Source organism: Ctenocephalides felis, unplaced genomic scaffold (genome assembly GCF_003426905.1).
Source record: "Ctenocephalides felis isolate EL2017-DRISC unplaced genomic scaffold, ASM342690v1 CF-g0.4_SCAFFOLD_01886, whole genome shotgun sequence".
Classification (NCBI taxonomy): Eukaryota; Metazoa; Arthropoda; class Insecta; order Siphonaptera; family Pulicidae; genus Ctenocephalides; species Ctenocephalides felis.
The window spans coordinates 54,265,140-54,281,261 of record NW_020538040.1 but is presented as its reverse complement, the minus strand read 5'-3'; the positions used below and the strand labels follow the sequence as shown (position 1 = coordinate 54,281,261).

Sequence of the window (16,122 nt, the reverse complement as noted above, 5' to 3'; positions counted from 1 at the left end):
ATTATTTTTGGTTATTTTTTAATACTGTTACAAAAATGTTGGGTTATCTTCGATAATAGTATTCTGAAAACACGTGTACGCGCCCCCTTTAGAACCGCTTGACGCCCCCCTGATAGGGTTGGTCTGCAGGTTGGAAACCGCTGATTTAACTGATAAAGGTTGCCCTAATGCGTAATCGGAAAGTAGAGTCATAATTTACAACTATCATAAATTTAAAGTAAAAAACTTTTCAAAAATAATTCGGAACCCATCACCAACTATAACACATGACAGATTCCATTGGAACAACTGCAATTCACTTTTTTGGAACAAAAAATTTAAATAATAAATTGTTCAAATCACGACCTAGGTTAATCAAGAAAATGTTAACACGTCATTCATTTAAATTTGAAACTGAATGAATCAATTCAAATGAGGACATTTATATGCAACTGACTGACTAAACAACTATTTTTATGAATGAAATCGCAAATAAGATAAAGTCTACGATCTGGACGTCATATGATGACTAATTATTGTAGTAGTAAATCTTTGGAAAACAAATGAAGAGTAGATCACATGAAAATCGAATTAACAATGCATTTCCTATTCTATTATTCCTTCTCGATTTGAATCTACTATCAGAAGTTTAATGAAATCGTAGCTAAGTCATGAATCACAATTCTAATAAAAATAATAAGATCAAATAAAACAGATAATCGAGAAATATTTACATTAGCAAAAGATAAATATGTTAATTGTAATATCGTATAACACTCGTGTGAAAAATGTTTATAAAACAATCGCTATAAGTCATCTTTCATCTAAAATCTATCTCAAGTGTGAAAAGACAGAGACTAACGGGAAAGTAATAAATTATTTAGAATAAAAATCAATATCGTTATATGATTCTTTTTGCATATGTGAGTTAATTTTAACTCAAGAACACAAATAAAATTCAATTTCTTATAATTTGTTTGCATCAATTATTTTTCATAATTTAAAAAAAATATATGTACGTGAATTCCTAAAAATTAAAAAGCCAACGTCACATCAACTTTAGTAGGAACGAGGTACATAATCTGATTAAGTGCACATCAAACAGTACAGAAGAATATTTTCCTTAGTTATAAATTATGAAGTGAGATAAGGTATATGAGAGTCAATCACTTTTATTTGTAGAATTATACATCTGATGTCTGACGAGCGTCGACTATAAATTATTTTCCTTCGAGATGCGCATTGAAAAAAGTCTGGCGATGACGAGTAAATTATATGAAGCATGTACCACATAATCACAAGTTCCCAAGCAAAATAAATGAAGATAAATTAAAACTTGCCTACACCATAATAACAATTTTAAGCTAGTGGTGTATGGCATCGTGCCTTAAGGCAAATTGCTGGAACTTCCCGGACCGTAACAAAATGTTCGAGGAATATTAAATGGTTTCAAATAGATTATTATAAATTGTGATATTGTCTAATATTTATAAGAATTATATAAACTGAATTGCGAAGTTGAAATTATTTGTTTAAAGTATATTAGAATTAAAATTAAAATATGAATGATTTTCGATATACAAAAAAAATTATGAAAAAAAAAATTTTTTTAAAAAAGAATTATTTGGTTGAAACAAGCATAAAGTTCTTTCAACCATTCAAATCGGGCATTTCGTTCTCTCAAAAACTGCCGTTTTTTGTACATTTAGCTTCTATATCTTCGATATGGCTGGACCTGCCTTTGCCAAAGACTACCACTTCTCCCCGTCATTGCGAATTGAATGTCTTTTGGATCATTCAAATCGGATACTCCCTTCTCTCAAAAACTCGATTTGTATTTTCTGTACTCTTTGCTCCGTATCTCCGTAACGGCTGAACTTGCCTTCGCCAAAAACACATCTCCCTATCAATAGAAATCGAATGTTTTTTGAACCATTCAAATCGGTTGAACCGCGCGCGTGTACGTGGACGAAAAAATGGGTACATACAAAACACCATATCCAATTTTTCTGAGGTATGCAAAAATGTTCAAAAACCTTTAAAACTTGAAGATATGTAAAAATTTCCATTTTAGATTTTCGGCCCATTACTATAACACTACGGAAAATTAATAAAAAATAAAAAATACACGGGACATAATGCTGTGCAGATATGTGAAACTTCTTTTATTAATTTTTTAACTTCCCGTAGGGTAAGTTATTGTAATGGGCCGAAAATCGGAATTGAAAATTTTTACATTTCTCGACGTTTTGAAGGTTTCTGAACGTTTTGGCATACCTCAGAAAAAATGGATGTGTGTGTGTGTGTGTGTGTGTATGTATGTATGGATACAAATTTCCAGTCACGTTTTAGGGCGCACGGATCAACCGATTTAAATGGTTCAAAAAACATTAGATTCCTATTGATAGGGGAAAGAGCTGATTAGTTTTTGGCAAAGGCAGGTCCAGCCGTTTCGGAGATACGGAGCAAAGAGTGCAGAAAATAGAAATCGAATTTTTGAGAGAACGGAGTATCCGATTTGAATCATCTAAAAAACATTCAATTAGTAATGATTGGGAGAAGTGTTTATTAGTTTTTGGCAAAGGCAGGCCCAGCCATTTTGAAGATACGGAGCCAAATATGTAAAAAATGGCAGTTTTTGAGAGAACTAAGCGTCCGATTTAAATGATTCAAAGAACTTTCTGCTTGTCTTAACAAAATAATTGATTTTGGAAAAAAAATTTTGTTCCAACTTTTTTTTTTTTTTTTAGTTTTTTTTTAGTTTTTTGTATATCGCAAATATTTCAGATTTTATTTTTAATTCTGACTATTAGTTCTAATATACTTTATAAATAATTTCAACTCTGCAATTCAGTTTATATAATTCTTATAAATATTAGACAATGTTACAATATTTATAATAATCTATTTGAAAACATTCAGTATTCCTCGAACATTTTGTTACGGTACGGGAAGTTCCAGCAATTTGCCTTAAGGCACGATGCCATAATTGCCTCAAGACAGAATTCCACTTACAGCTAGTTTAATTTTTTTTTATATTTATATAATTCGTTATGATATAAAAGCCAAATAATACAAATTAATAAAATAAAGTATAAAATGAATAATTTTGCTATTTACTTATACAAAATATATTATTTTGATCAATAAAATTTTTAAAGATCGTTAACGCAATCATCTTTTTTATGTATCAAAATAACACTAAACGTGCAATAAAATCAAATGTATATTCTGAATCATGAAAAATAGCCGAGAGTTTATTAGAAATAAACCGTTTAAGAATGTTATCTATATAGAATAAAAATGTAAATGAACTTAGATTTTAATCATGAAAGAAGCAAAACGAATGCTGCATTGTGCAGCCAAGTTAATGAAAGCAGGAGTTCAATTATTTGCCTCTAGCGTATTTTTATACAGACATGCAAGATGCACACGCAGAATGAACGTATCGATCGACGCGTCCAAGTGCGTAAATATATTTACAAAATAAAGCACGGCAATGCAACAGCTGTCGGAGAAGTGCAGCATAGGTTGATATTCGATTGAATCAAATTTGTCAATCCAAATAGATTTGATGATCCAAATTGATTTAGATATACCACATAAGTATAACCACATCCAGTTGTGTCAAATTATTTAACACTAATAAGTCTACCGACAATTTTTATATAACTATCACTAACGCGCGCATTAGGGTAGTTTGCCCACAGAACAATTTTTGAGAAAAGAAAATATATAAAAGTAAAGAGTAAAACAAATATTATATACATACTCTACAAATTGTCAGAGAGTTTGATAACAGTGTTTTACATTCAAAAATGTGTTTTACAAAAATTTCTCAAACGGTCAATTTGACCGGTACGTTTAGCGTTAATCAGTCAAACTATTTTTTAACTTCCCGTAGGGTAAGTTATAGTATTCGCAAAAAAATAGAAAATGAAAATTTTACATATCTTTACGTTCTAAAGCGTTCTGAACATTTTGGCACACATTAAAAATAATTGCTTATGTGTGCAGTACGTATGTATGTGCGGAAACAACTTTTCGTCGACGATTTCGAAGAAACAGATCAACCGATTTACAAAATTCAAATAACATTTGATTGTTATTAATAAGGAGACTTGCTGATTAGTTTTTGGCTAAGGCAGGTCCGTCAGCTTTCAAGATTCGGGGTAAGAAATGCGAAAAATGTTAATTAAATTTTTGAGAGAACAGAGTATCCGATTTTAATGATTCAAAAACCATTTGACTTGTATTGACAAAATGAACTGGTAAAATTTTTGGAAAGGGAGGCCAAGCGATTTCAGAAATCTAGTTAAAAAGAGTTAGATATTAATGATAAGTACAAATTTTGTTTATATTTCAAGGGTTCTGTACCAAGATTTCTAATGTTTAAACATTAGATTGCAACCCATGGCTTCGATATTTCTACTTTGAATAATTAAGCAAAATTTTCAAAAAAAATTGAAATAAAGAAAAAAATTCAAAATTTTCTGAAAAGTATATTTTTTTTGAACTTTCAAAATTCTCAAAAATTTTTCAAGTTTAAAAAAATTGAAATTACGGTACGAGAAGTTTTAGCAATTTGCCTTGAAACACGATGCCACTAATTGGTATTTATTTCATTTCAATGGTATTTCAAAATACATATGTAGTAGATAAATTTAACATATTCAATAAATAAAATTGGTCAATTTTATTTTCGAAAATAATAAAAAATAATTTCATGTAATATATTTCATTTTTATTTCACATATAATTCAAAGACTTATCAATTTCATTGAAGATGATTATATAAAAACTAAATTTGCAAATAAAAGTTTTCGTCATTGATGATTCAAAACATTATCACACATTTTATAGCTATATATATTTAAATTAAATATACATGATAATTTGAGAGACGCACAATCAAAAGTAAGACAAACTTACATATATGTAATATACTTGGATTTCGAAGAAAAAAAACTAACGTTATTTTCTCTTTAGGCCATCATTGGTTTTATTTTTATCTTGCGTTTATAAATAACTTATTTCATGTGAAATAGAAATAAGTGCTAATGGGTGGTATTAGTTATCGAAATGAGGTACGAAAACAACGCCTCATTAATGATTGCATACATAAATAAATGAAGTTGTGTTCATTAATAAATTTTAAAAAAGAATCCATAAAGATTTCTGAAGCCCACAATAAAAGTTCTATACCAAAAATTACCATTATTTCAACAATAAATATTTATTCAGTATTACAGAGATTCGTAATAATTTTATCCTCTAAATTCCGTATACATATGGGTCATTCTTTTACAAATCGTACGGATTTTGGGCAAAAAAATATATGACATTTTAGAATTGTCTGAAAATTTGTTTACAGATACTACTCATAAAATCATTCGACACATATTTCAGGATTTTGCTTCAAAATTTTTTTTAAAGAAAATATTTACGATTGAAATTTGAATAATTTACTCAATTTTGATGGTTTTTCTTTGCATTAATCTCTATATCTCCAGTTGTGGTGAACAGATCAGTATGATTTTTTTTATTGTACTCATCTTGAATTCAACTTTCAAATCCAAATTAATTAACCCAATTTCAAACTTAAGTAACAATCACATAATTTTGATAATATTGGTCATATTATTGAATAATTGAAACCATTTTCTTTAGCTCACGTAAGATGTTGAAGAATAAATCGTCAATATAACTACCAACATAAAGTAAAGCTTATACACGAATTTATTATTACAATACAAAAAACAAACTTGTGTGCGCATAGTATATGAAAATATAATAATCATTTCCAATCTCATTTATAAAATGGCTGAATCGAATTATCCAATCAAAAAATGCTTTATGATAGTTGAAATACGATATGAAACTTTATTGCATAAAATTTAAAATGGCGAATATATACAATGTTGGCCTAGAATTTATTTATCATTACAACATTGAACTATTATTCTGTGCATTGTGTACAATAACTGCATTTATTAATATACTTTTATAAAAATTTCATTTGCGTCAATTTGCATAAATAATTGAAATTTTTCTTATTTGAGGATAATCATTTACATGCATTGCAGCATAAAATGTGAAAAACTATTGAAACAAAATTAATTGTTTTTAAATTTAGGCACCAACCACATAACATTTCATGTTATATTTCATGGACTCTTCTTAGAAATAATTAACAAAAATTCTATACCACCGTTTCACCCGAAAAGTAACCCAATAACATTGATATGGCAATATTGGCGCAAGAGCATCCAAACCACGTGCGCTCGACTTCAAACCATTCTCACGGCTATAAGAGATAAATATACAAATTGTCGTCACAAATATGTTCCGCGTATGAAACGCAGTTTCCAATTAACAAGTCTTTCGTATCTATGTAATTAAAGAAGATCGACACATGGATGTTAATAAGACGTCGGATATTGAACACAATGCGAGGCCTTTGTAATTATCGAACTACCATCTATCACTGATAGGAAATAGGAAAGGAATATCAAATCGAAATAAATATTGAATATTTAATTTATCCTAGTTAGACGCTTAGTTTGCTTCACTTTCACTTTTGATTAAATGCAAATTTCAATTAAATAGCTTTAAAGTTAAATTTTTAACGTATTTTAGAAGTATTGTCCAAAAATTAGTAAAAAATTAAAAGAAATTACACATTTCTTGAACTATATTGGAAAAAAAACTAATTATATTTGATATGAATTATAACTGCATAGTTAATGAATATTAAATTTAGAGTATGGACACCACTATCTATAAAAAAAGCCTTAAGATTTTTTCGTTCCAAAATAAATTTTGCTTTCATTTTTCATATTTGTTTCATTCCCATAACTCTAACCACGCATGTCTTTAACATTCAAAGTTCATCAGATGCGAAACATTTGCAACAAAAACAAATGTTACAATCCCATTTTTTTGAATAAACATGCCATTTTCTAAGCACCGACTACTCCCCATTTTTCATTTTTCCGATTATAATTTGTTTATATTTTTTTAACAAGTTCTGTTTCAACTAAACCAGCTCGCAATTTTTCGTCAATAATGCCCAATGATTAATTTAATCTTTCGCAGGTTTGCGCTTATGGGATTGAAAAGTAGATAATTTCTTTTTCGATTCCACGGTAACTTCAATCAAAGAAAAAATTGAATAAGTAGATTGATTGATTGATTGATTAAGCAATAAACAAAGCTGTTATTTACAAATTTGCAGAGTAATTAATCGGTTAATTGTTTCTACTGATATCACATTGCAAAATAAATATGCTTTTTGTGTCTCCGCATCCCTAATTCAGTTAGATTGTTTATTATAATTTAAGATGACTTATTTGATTCCAGTTTTTAAATAAATAATAAAAAAATATTATAAATTTAATTTCAGAAACTCGTTTTGGCGCCCCCTAATGCGTGCGCCCGCATTTTTTGCATGCATCGCGTTTTACGGAAATCATCAAATTGGCCGAAGAAGTCATATTATATATGCGTCTGGCGCAGATAGCTTTTACAGCCAAGAAACGCATTATGTGTCTCACCTAAATACATGTCGATAGCCGAGAAACTCAATGTTAGTTAACCATTTAACCAAACTAAATAGTTAATAAACAAACATTTTATTTATCATGTGGAAGCTCTGTGTATATGACTATAAAATGTATGTCCAGAATTTGAGTTGGAGTGCTAGAATTTGCGGTTCACTTAAAACCGTTCCGTCCCCAAACGGTTAAAATGACTAGCTTTTCCTAAAAACCAATGCAATTTTTACAACATAATCCATTCTTCCGAAAAAATATCCAAAAATTATATTTTTGTGTAAATACATACACTAGACAAGTTACCAACATCTAAGGAATGTCAACATAATTGAAACGTGTAAATACAAAAAAATCATTATCGATTTCTTTCGATTTCACATCTTTATAAATATTTTCTAACTTAATATATGTTTATGATATTTTTGAACATTTGCCCTTCAGGAGATCCCTTTTAACACTTTGGGGACGGCTGTCCACCTCAGTGGACAAACATACTCTGTGAGGCACAGGCTATTTTATAAAAGATGACTCAGTTTGCATCGAAAAGTTGAATAAATTACATATAGCCTTTTTCTTTGCTATATGGTCTTTTTTTTTAATATATAAAACGACCGAGCGCTTTTAAATATGGCAAAACGACTGGTAAATTTTGTGAATTAAGCAGTATTCTAAACGCGAGTGAAAGAAAAAGGGATTGTATTGTCTGTTCTGACAAAAAAGCACCAGGCTAACAACATTTTATTGTAAAACATGTCAAAATCAACCAGCTATGCATTTTGGAAATTGTTTTGAACGTCACCATTCTTTATAAAATGATCAAAAATAAATTAATAATATAAATGTATGTCCTTCAATGACCACAAATTTTTATCAAACAAATTGCATAACATACACAATGAAATCAAGTTTACAGCCGGTGAAGTAGATTGTTTTGAAATAGGTGCCGTCCCGAAAGTGTTAAGTCATTAACAATGGTCTGCTATAGCATTCCTAAACCCCATTTTTACCTGAAAGTCATTTTTCTATTTATTTATTCAAATTTACCAGATTTACGAATCAAGATGAATGTCCAGCATATGTGTTTTATTTTAGAGTAATATTACAAGTCAAATATCGCTGTTAGTATCTTTAAAAAAAATTATTTTACTTGTTGTCCGTTTCAGGACAGTTGTAAAAATTATTAAAACAATAAAGAAAAGTATCTTAAATACCTTGCCATACTCGCTTAAAAGACTAAAATTCTCTAATTTGAAAACATAGACACTATGAAAAATTGGGCTCTTGGGCGAGGACAAGTTTAGGTCCTAAATAGTGTATATCGAATTGGTAGTAATGGCTTTTATTTGAGTCGATCTAGACTAATCACTTGCATGATCCTTTGTTTCTATCCAAATACCAAGGTTCTTTTGTCGCTCAACGTGAGGTTAAGTTTATCTCGATTTTTCAGACAAACCAAAATAGTGTGACTAGCAGTTTCAATTAATGAGTAAATTTCGACGCTGAGTAGTAAAAGCTGACTTTTCTGACACATTTACGATATAACTTACGTAAATTAAATACAATTTAGCAAATAATAATTAGACTGTCGACTAAATGCAGCTATTTAAACACAAACGTATGAGGTCAGAAATGAGCATGATGAGCTGATCATAGAATTGAAAAAAAATTTCTTTCATAAAAAATATAAAATACACCATTTTTCGCCATTTTTCTGTCATATGTTAATCATCAAAACGGTTCATCAAATTAAATGGAAGAATTTTGAGACACAAAGTTAAATTTTGTGATTTACAATACGATCGTATTGTGTTAAATCATAAAATTTAATTTTTTGTCTTATAAGAAAATTAAAAGCAAGAGTGTCAATATATACATATAATACACATGAAGGGTGGAACGCTTAAAGATTATTTACCAATGTAAATAAAATTGCACATTTGCACCAAGAATGAAACTGTAATTTAAATAAAATGATAATGAAATTCAACATAAAAATTATCTAATTTGGGGAAAGAAGTTAGCGTTAGAACATTCAAAAAAAAAACGAAAGTATTACAAAGTTACTATAATCATACTATTTTATCTACTCAAATGTATAAATATTATATAGCTTTAAAAGCACGTTTACTGGAGGATACTGTAAGCCTGAAATGAAAATTTGTTGCTTTACTTTCTCATGACACTTTCACTGTGAGACAGATTACTAAATAAACATTGAATAGCACGCGTTTTGAGAGGTTGCACTAATTTAAACATATTAAGTCTACGAAAACTGTTCTGCGTCGATTTTAAAGGTTCTAAAGTTTGTTAGCTTTGGGTATAATTAAAACCTTTCAGAAAAATCATGTTGCTAATCCCCGAAAAGCTTCGAAGAAAGCTTTAAAATTCTAATTAAAAAATTTTGAATTTTAACGAGATTTGTCTAAATTTTGCTTAAGAGAAACTACATTCGATATTCTTTAAACTTTATTTTTATCATGCATATAAATATTTACTTTAATGTATTAGAAGAATAATTGTAAAAATATTGGATAAAAATATATGCGCTTATATAGAAATTCATATTATATTCGAGAATCGTTTTAAAAGTGTTTTTTTAAATATAACTTAGCGACATATAAATTAGAAGTGACAATTCGTGTCATCTTTTATTGAAAACTTTTGAATAAAACTCGTTCATTTGTTCGCTAAGTTATATCTAAAAAACGTTTTGAAATTTTTTGAAAATTATCCCATGCTATTTCAATACAAAACTTTAATTAAAGTGTGCACTATCTAAAAGACAATATTAAGAGCTAAAATTTGTAGAGGGTTTTTTTTAACAATTTGGAAGCATTTGAGCCCCTGGGAGGAAGAAAATTCGAAAATATCCATATTAAAAACCACCCTAATATATATGTATGACGAAAATGATTTGCTATTATATAACTACTATACATACAATACGTCTCGAAAAAAAATCAAATACTAGCTGTAAATGGAATTCTGTCTTAAGGCAATTAAGGCATCGTGCCTTAAGGCAAATTGCTGGAACTTCCCGTACCAAAAATTATTATTTTTTTAAAAACAATTAACATTTTTGAAAAAATTTTACTTCGAAAAAATCAGATTTTTGAGAAACTATAAATTCGACAATAAATTACTTTTTAAAAAAAAATTTTTTTGAAAACAAATTTTTTTTGAAAAGAAAAATGTTTTCTTCATTTTGACATATTTTGGAAATTCTGAAGGTTTTTCAAAGCAATCATACTGCTTTCACTGCTTTCACAATATGTCTAATGATCATTTTTGACCGCCAAATGGCTAATTTTTTTACTTTTTCCTCCATATCTCCAAAGTCGTTGGACCTGCCTTTCCAAAATTTTGAACAGTTCTTCATTTAGTCAATACAAATAAAATGTTTTTTGAATTATTCAAATCGGACGCTCCGTTCTCTTAAAAACTGAGTTACCGTTTTCGGCACTTTTTGCCCCGTATCTTCGGAACGGCTAGACCTACCTTTGCCAAAAACTAATCAGCACGTCTCCTTATCAATACAAATCGAATGTTTTTTAAATTATTCAAATCGGTTGATTCGTGTTCTCAAAATCGTCGACGAAAATTTGTATCCGCACATACATACACACACACACACACACACACATACATCCATTTTTTTAAGGTATGCCAAAATGTTCAGAAACCTTTGAATCGTAAAGATATATAAAAATTTTCATTTTCGATTTTTTTGCGATTACTATAACTTGCCCTACGGGAAGTTAATAAATGATTCAAAAAAGAGAAAACAATATTTGAACAGCGTGAAATGAATTAATTCAATTTAATTAAGTGATTAATGGATATATATATATATATATATATATAACTATTAGTGATTTAGAAATCAACAACAAAATTCAACTTCAAACTATATAATAAAGTTTGAAACTTATATAATTTCTAAAAACTTATCTATTCGTATAAGTGCGCAGAAACATTGTTCATTACTTTTTTTCGCTTATACAATTTTTGGCTGACCTTCTTTATAAATTAGACATACATAACGCGTTTTTTGGCACGAGGATTCGAGGTGCAATTTCGTACATAAAGCAACATACGTTTGTCTAAAGCCAATTCTTGTGGATTGACAGGTCCGCGTCTGCGAAATTTGAGATGATGGATGGAACATAACGGTTACCAAAACGAGGAATGATGAAAGTGAAAATGAAAACGCGATGAAGATCTTGTAATGTATTCACATAGTTTTTAAATAAATTGCAATAAGAATCTTCAAACATCTCTAAATGACGACTGAGTTTTTTCTCGTAGGGTTAGGTAGGGTAGGGTTATAGTAATCGACGAATAATCGAAAATAAAAAATTTTGGATTAGGAGGTGAAGCATCAAAAGATTAGTTTTTGGGGAAAGCGAAAAAATTTTTGATTTTAAAATTCAAAAAAAAAATCTAAACATTATTAACTTCCCGTAGGGTAAGTTATTGTAATGGGCCGAAAATCGGAATTGAAAATTTTTACATTTCTCGACGTTTTGAAGGTTTCTGAACATTTTGGCATACCTCAGAAAAAATGGATGTGTGTGTGTGTGTGTATGTATGGATACAAATTTCCAGTCACGTTTTCGGTCGCACGGATGAACCGATTTAAATGGTTCAAAAAACATTCCATTCCTATCGATAGGGAAAAGAGCTGATTAGTTTTTGGCAAAAGCAGGTCCAGCCGTTTCGGGGATACGGAGCAAAGAGTGCAGAAAATAGAAATCGACTTTTTGAGAGAACGAAGTATCCGATTTGAATGATCTAAAAAACATTCAATTAGTAATGATTGGGAGAAGTGTTTATTAGTTTTTGGCAAAGGCAGGCCCAGCCATTTCGAAGATACGGCGCTAAATATGTAAAAAATGGCAGTTTTTGAGAGAACTAAGCGTCCGATTTGTATGATTCAAAGAACTTTCTGCTTGTATTAACAAAATAATTGATTTTGAAAAAAAAAATTATTTATGAAATAAAAAATATTAGACAATGTTACAATATTTATAATAATCTATTTGAAAACATTCAGTATTCCTCGAACATTTCATTACGGTACGGGAAGTTCCAGCAATTTGCCTTAAGACACGATGCCATCCACCCCACTAGTATTTTTTCTAATTGTAATTAATAAAATTTCTAAACATTATTTTTTCTCTTATCAATATTTCTATTAATATTGAAAATAATTTGGATTTTAACACTTTCCACTCGCGAATTCCTAGATTTATTTATATGAATTTTGAGGAGCAGCGGCATCCGAGTCGGAAGGGTTAATTTTGATTATGGGTAAAATTTTATAGCTCACCTATATATTTGAAATAATTTTACAATTCAGTTTATATAATCTTAAAAATATGAGATAAGGTCTTTATTCATACTCCGCTTGATTAAGATTCTTTTTTATAATTATTTTTAATATATATTCAAAAATGTGTGGTAAAATATACAAAGTACATTAAACTATAATCTCAAATGACCCCATACAAATAAAAATTTTCGTTATTTGATATATCATATTGCGTCTCTTGGCAATCTGGACCACGAGTCACAATTAAAATATCCATTTAACTAGAAAATCCATTTAAATCTCGCTTAAAAAAATTAATTTCATTGAATTTCAGTATTGATTTCGTTTGAATAAAATTAAAATTTGAATGAAATGTTCATATAGTTCAAAAAAAATGATGCATTTTGCAAAAAATGCCAAAAAGCAGTGACTGATTTTGAGAAAAAAAACTTAAAATTGAATATATTTTACAGTAAAATTAATTGTAATATTTTTCGAAAAAATGTAGAAGCGCAGTCAGTGCGCTGAACTAGCGGCAGTGCTCGTATGTTACGTAATTAAGCACGTGTACACATTCATCAATCCATCATAAGATTCTCTACAAATGATTCATCTATTTTTACGCACACGACGGAAAAAATATGCGGTATATGTTTTCTCATAAGTTAATTATAAATTGAAAATAAAGCTGGAAGTCATTACTTAAGAAGTACAGTCCGTAAATTGCATTTAGTAAATTGACATTTTATTTATTCGAACTTCAATTCAAATCTTCTTATACAAAAAAATAAAATTTTTGGGGGTTAATAAATTTCAAACCAAAAAAATGAAGATTAAATTAAAAATCTAATTTTAAGTGAAAATACAAATAAAAACTTGAGCAAAACAAAAAATTAAAAAACATTAAACAAAAAAAAGATGTGATTGTGATGTGACCGGTGATTGAATGAATATTCGAAATTGGTATACGATCGTAAAAATCATTTATTACGAAGTATTAATATAGTAATAAGGTATAAAATCAACAATCAAGTATTTGGATTATATCAAACAACATCGTGAGATATTTAAGGTCTATTTTGAAATCCATATTAATTTATGAGGATGGATAATGAGTACAATATAATTGAGATTATCATTTCAATGTTTAGTTATTTTGTTTTCTTAATATTCTGTTTATTATTTACATTTTTTATTTTTGTATATAGGTTTAATTTTTTTATTTTCATCTTCAACAATTTTGTATTAAGATTTGATTGGCAAAAAAATGAAAGTAAAATTACGATAGCAGATGAATAAAAGAAGCTTCAGAAGAATTAAATGCATTGTATATTTTTGTGACCTTGATCAATCATTGCTCAAAATTTGCACAATATTTCATACGTATCGAACACAGAACACAACTGACTTTTTTCAGTAGACGCGACCACTTTTAAAATGCATTATTTCAACTTCCCGTAGGGTAAGTTATAGTAATCGTAAAAATTCGAAAATGAAAATTTTTGCATATCTTTACGTTTCAAACGTTTCTGAACATTTTCGCATACCTTATGCATGTAATAATTATAATTTTTCGCAAATGTTTTCGGCAGCACCGCTCAACTGATTTCAATTATTCAAAAGTATCGATTCCTATTGATTAGACGTGCTGATTAGTTTTTGGTAAAAGTTGGTTCAGCCGTTTCGGAGACACGGAGCAAAGAATGCAGAAAATAACAATTTAGTTTGTGAGAGAACAGAAAATCCGATTTGAATGATTCAAAAAACATTCCAATTGTATTGACGTAGTAAAGATTGATTAAGTTTTTGCATAGGCAGATATTTTTTGAAACCACAGTCCAGCGGTTTCAAAGATCCAAAGAAAAAGGTTTGAAAAAAAAGACATTTGGCGGTCGAAAATTAGATATTTTGTAATTTGAAGCAACCGATATGAATGGGAATCAAAAACTTTCAAGAAATGCAAAATTTTCAGAAAATATCAGTATTTTCAAAAAAAGGAATTTTTTTCAATAGTCAAAATTTGAAATGTTATCAGAATTTTCAAAAAAAAAAAAAAAAAAATTGTGGAAAACATCTGATTCTTCTTTTTTGAAAGTTTAAAAATACTAAATTATGGTACGGGTCATACCAGCAATTTGCTTTAATTTATTAAATTAAAAACTAGTAAATAATTTAAACAATACCTGTCGTATGTTTTTCGCAATTGTTGTAATCAAATACGAATAATATTTAAAAATAGACTAAAGTTGATTTTAAACAAATTTCATTTCCTTTACGACAAATATATAGAAATTGTATTGAATCTACAATCTACCGTTTACTATCCATACACCGCCCTGCTCGTAGTAGTCCATATCCGCGATCGATACGCAAGCCCCACACCCCTAAATAGGCGCATTGAGCAATGAAGTACTATGTGCGAAAATATAAACGTTTAAAATAATATAGCATAGAGTAAAATAATTTACCTAACTAACGTTTAAAATACTTTCGAAATTATGTCCAAAATGATATGATCAAAAAATTACATCATAATTACTTCGAAAATGGTAATCATTGAACTTATGATTCATTTTCTGTTTATCACAAATCAATGGAAGTTTGAACTTATTGAATTTAATTTTAAAATATGATCGTCATTCATATAAAAAAATCATTTGCATAAACAATTGATGAAATAGCAGATTTGATAAATATTGTGCAAATTCACAGAATTTTGTTGAAATACTTGAATTGATTGAATTGAAAACATGATTCATAGTTAATTTTTTTTTACAATTGTCAAAGTAGCTAGCTAATTCGTACGAATATATCGCATACACATATTTATACATATTCGATATATTCCAGCCAATGAAAAAAATATGATTGTAGCGCGTCTACAAATTATTTATGGAGAACCTTTGAGGAACAACAGAATTTCACTGCTTTCCTCGTACACGTGTGAGAGGGAAGGAAAATCGATGACGACATGAATTACGTAACTCCTGAATTTCAGATGTAGAAGGTACATGCAATCAATTTTAAATACCTAATGGTATTATGCATATTACAAATAAAACCTAATTACATATAATTGATGGCATATTGCAAGACAGACGCTATTATTTTGATCAAGCGTAGGTAAAACAATTTGAATGTCCAATAGGTAACGGAATTAATTTGAATATGACGCCGTCATGTGTTTATTATTGCTGCATAATAAATGAATTTATTTATGTACTCGGACCCTTCTCGATTCTGAATATGCTTCAGAACTACTGATAAGACCAT

At 28.9% G+C, this 16,122-nt stretch overlaps 1 protein-coding gene across 3 annotated transcripts in view; it reads right to left on the bottom strand.

Annotated features, from left to right (window-relative positions):
* The window catches only part of LOC113377103 (proline dehydrogenase 1, mitochondrial), a 48,828-nt gene that overhangs the window by 31,790 nt on the left and 916 nt on the right, over positions 1-16,122 (bottom strand). The window lies entirely within an intron of this gene.